The sequence below is a fragment of the Gopherus evgoodei genome, unplaced genomic scaffold (genome assembly GCF_007399415.2).
Source record: "Gopherus evgoodei ecotype Sinaloan lineage unplaced genomic scaffold, rGopEvg1_v1.p scaffold_45_arrow_ctg1, whole genome shotgun sequence".
Lineage (NCBI taxonomy): Eukaryota > Metazoa > Chordata > Testudines > Testudinidae > Gopherus > Gopherus evgoodei.
In genome coordinates, this window is record NW_022060066.1 from 2,097,604 (window position 1) to 2,102,373 (window position 4,770).

Consider the following 4,770-nt stretch of genomic DNA (forward strand, 5'->3'; position numbering starts at 1 on the left):
AAGGTTATTATCCCAGAGGAGTAGAACATTCAAGAAAGCTAGAACAAACTTCTATAGAACACTTTGGATCAGGTAGTTTCACTGCCAGTCTATTTGATTCAGTTTGGTTAAGAAAATGTAGCCAAAACACAAAGACTTGGTTGACTTTTTGTCTCTTTGTAGGAAAGTTATCTTTCTGCTAACCAATTCACTCAGGCTTTCTAGCACTAGTCACCCATATTGAGGACACGGGGATAACTTCATAGAAGGGTGATAACAAGCCTAGAGAAATCATAGGGAAACTGTCAACTTATCTTGGTGAGTAGACTTTTTCCACACCACTCATTTCGGTAAATACATTGGGCTGATTCTTACACTAGTATAAACTGGTGCAGTTCCATTGAACTGAGAATCAGAATCACTGGGTTTGCCCTGTCTTGAAGCTTCTGCCACATGGCAGAATTTATCTCTCTCCATACAAACTGGATGGAAAATGATAACATTCAGATTTGGTTGGAATTTATACACAGTTTATGTAGGTGTTGGTCACTACACAATATGCAAGACAGTACAGAAACAGGAAGAAGCTAGACAAAGACTAATAATACCTAGATCACATCTAGAACTTGCCACCAGCAGATCTGAAAGCACTTTACAAGAAAGCAGCTTCATGTGAACGCACGGGGTCAAATTTACCTTTAGTGAAGCTATGGGAATTTTGCCATGGAAGTCAATTGAATAAGGATTTAGGCCTGGATTTAGGCATTCTTCCCCATAAGTCTCTATTCTAGGGCAACTCAAAATGCATATTTAAAACAGTCAGCTGCCAAATTACCACCATCAAAACTAGTAATAATAGTCAGAGCTGGTCAAAAATTGCCCATAGCTTTTCAAAGGCAAATTTAAAGAATGTAAGGACAGCCATACTAGATCAGAGCAAAGGTCTATCTAGCCCAGTATCATGTCTTCCGACAGTGGCCAATGCCAGGTGACCCAGAGGGAATGAACAGAACAGGTAATCATCAAGTGATCCATCCCCTGCCGACCATTCCCAGCTTCTGGCAAAAAAGTATTAAAAAAATCTGATGAGGATTTGAATGTTTGCTTTGTTTTCTGTTTTTTCATTTGTTTGTTTTAATTTTTCATTATTATTATTATTATTGTTATTATTATTTTGGCTGAAAGCTAAAATCAAACTTTAGAAAACATTCCTTTGGAAAACTGATTTTCTTTTGAAATCCTTTTGTTGTTGTTTTCTGTGTTTGAAAGGATGAATAAAAAATATCTTTGGGCTTTTGAACCAGATTTTTTTATTCATGTTTTGGAGGATCAGATTTTCACTGTAAAAATGGGAAATTTTGAATAAAAATATTTTAGACAAAAAAATACAATACATCATCACTCCAGATACATTGCCTGCTTATCAGAGACGCTGAGCACTTTGAGCTGCCATTGATATCCGTAGAGATGTGTGGGTGCTTTATGTCTCTGAGTATCAGGTCAGTTACCGAGTTGCCTAAATGTAGATTTCAATGCTTAACTGTAGGCACCCAAGTTTAAAAGTGTTAGCCAGTCATTTATAAGACATGTCAAATATTTGTGCCATTTCCTCAGTATGGCTCTAGAGACTATTCAAAAGGCAAAGGCTTTGTCCTGAAGAACTTATATTCCAAATTAGGACAGGATGAGAACTGGTGTCCTCAATTGGGAATGGAAGGGAAGACAATGGCTGTAATAAGAAGAACACATGATTGCTTTTTTTAGTAACATGTGCATACTGAGGATTTCATAATCAATCAGCTAAACAGAAAAAGCGCTCTGAGAGCATCCTTAACTGGTCACAGAACAACAGATTTTGGCCCTGGTGTGGTAACTGGATCTGTATGAATGGACTCCTGTGCCAATCCGGAACCCCATTTACCTCAGCGGGACTCTACATATGGGTGCAGGGGTCCATCCAGCAAATCCAGCTCAGTGAAATGGGCTGTGAAGTGCTGTTCTATTCTGCCATTTGCTTATGTATCAATGACACCTACTTTTCAACCAATCCCATTCTTCAGCTCACATTATCTCCATTCTCTTCAGCATGTGTTGAGGTTACTGACCAAAAATGAGATGGAGAGACAGTGATGCTAAGGAAATTTGAGAGAGATTCTTCTCCCTTTTGTGTGCAATCAGCCAAAATGTCTATTGGGATTGATTTTTTATGTCAATGAGGTTACACGAATTTGGTTGATGGCAGAACGCGTGTAGACAATGGAGTCAAATATGTGTCAGAATTTCAGACCAGGATGCTCAACAATTTCTGAAAATCAAGCCCCTTTATGGTTTCTCAAGTCAACCAGCCAAATTTGAGAAAATCAAAATCACCATCTACTTTGGCAAATCTTGGCCAATAACATTACACTAGAAAGAGAGAACACATTCCGATGTACATATCCCATGTTTAATGTTCAGGGTTGGAAACTAGTGCCAAACATCTTCGATTTGCAAACCTATCACTTATGGGGCTCAATTCACCACTACCCACTCCACTCAAGTCATTGTAGTTGTGCTGGAGAAAAGTTAGAGTACCACAGGAGTTAATGAGACTTATTTATACCAGTCACTGTGCCGCTTTTACAAAGTTATCTGATAAAAAACAGCAGAGGTTGGAAGGTTATTTTCAATTTAAATACTTTTTGTCTACCTGTAAGCCAACACAGTGCAGTGGATGGATGATATGGGATCTGGTTTAGAAAAAAGGGTTTACATGAGGTTTCTAAAAGCAGATCTCTCTTGTATGGCTCACAACATGAGAAATGGGGTCAAACAGGAGAATTAATTGGACACTGTGTTGACACCAGTGTAATCAAAGAAAATATTTGTGTAAATCCACATGGAATAGAACGCACTTTATTTTTATCCAACTTAGAGTGTTCAATTAGAAATGTGAATTTGTCCATCTGTGTCCCCCTGGCTTTCAAAATCTCACTTGGGTTTTATCTATCTATCTATCTATCTATCTATCTATCTATCTATCTATCTATCTATCTATCTATCTCATTGAATTTCCATAATCTGTTATGTTGGTTAATTTCATTTCTTTTTCTCTTCATACAGACAACTAAATGTGAATGGAAAACCAAACCAATGTGAATGAATTTATTCTTGTGGGACTTTCTAATTACCTGGAACTTCAAGTTTTCCTCTTCCTGGTGTTTTTAGTTATTTACCTAATCACTCTGGTAGGGAATGTGATAATTATGCTGGTGATAAGGGCTGATCCTCACCTCCACAGCCCCATGTACTTCTTCCTGTCTCATTTGTCCTTTATTGATATCTGTTATTCCTCAGCCATTGTCCCTAAGATGTTGGTGAATTTCCTAGCAAGTACAAAACCATTTCTGTCAATGGCTGCCTTGCCCAGATGTTCTTCATCCTGCTGTCAGCTGGTACTGAAGTTTTTGTGCTCTCAGCAATGGCTTATGACCAATACTCTGCCATATGTCACCTATTGCATTATGTGGGGACTATGAACAAACGAGTGAGCAGACAGTTGGTGAGTGGGTCCCGGAGAATGGGGCTCTTGTATTCACTGGTCAACACTGTCTCTGTGTTAAAGTTACACTTCTATGGGCCCAGTGAAATCAGGCATTTCAGCTTTGAGCTCCCTTTGCTATTACAACTGTCTTGTACTGGGACCTTCACCAATAAAATAGCTCTTCTTTCTTCTGCTGTGATATTTGGTTTCAGCTCCTTCCTCTTCACCCTGGTCTCCTACATTCACATCATCTCCACTATACTCCGAATACACTCCAAGGAGGGAAGATGTAAAGCCTTCTCTATATGCAGCTCCCATCTCATTGTGGTGGTTTTATTTTTGTGTCAGCTCTTTCCCAGTACATGAAACCCAGCTCAGTTGCTCCCCTGTTTCTAGATGAACTCTTCTCCATCCAATACAGCATCTTGACCCCGATGTTGAACCCCATCATCTACAGCTTGAAAAATAAAGATGTGAAAACTGCTCTGACAAGAACACTAGGGAAAATTCAAGTTTCCAATGCAATGTAACCATTTCTAGGCTTTATCTTTTTTCAATAAAATTATAATATAAATCGAAGAATTGTGAGGACTGAACTATCTAGCTATTTTGAATCTTTTCAACTTGTTGACACTGAGACACAATTGGCAATCAATTTAGTCTAGATCAGGGATCAGCAACCTTTGGCACGTAACCCATCAGGAAAATCTGCTGACAGTCTGGGATGGTTTGTTTACCTGCAGCATTCACAGGTTCAGCCAATCGCAGCTCCCACTGGCCACGATTCGCCTTTCGAGGCCGATGGGGCTGTGGGAAGTGGCAAGGGCCCAGGAATGTGCTGGCCACTGCTTCCCGCAGACCCCATTGGCCTAGAACAGTGAACTATGGCCAGTGGGAGCTGCGATCGGCCGAATCTGTGGTCTCTGCAGGTAAACAAACTATCCCAGCCCACCAGTGGATGTCCCTGATGGGCTGCATGCCAAAGGTTGCTTATTCCTGGTCTAGATAAAAGCACTCATGCAAACAGTTTATAGGGCCAAACTGTTAGGTGCCATAAACAGGTGTATTTCAGTTGGCTTCAACTGACCTATTTCAATTTACAGGAGCTGAGGACCTGGCTCATTATGTTGATATCATTCCTTGATTTATTTCTACTTAAAGCAATGTAAGCTTTCGGGTTTGAGTAGCATTAAATTTGAAAATCAATGCGCAAAGAATGCCAACACTAGGGATTTAGACTGAACTTGAATTGGCATTGAGTGTAGTTT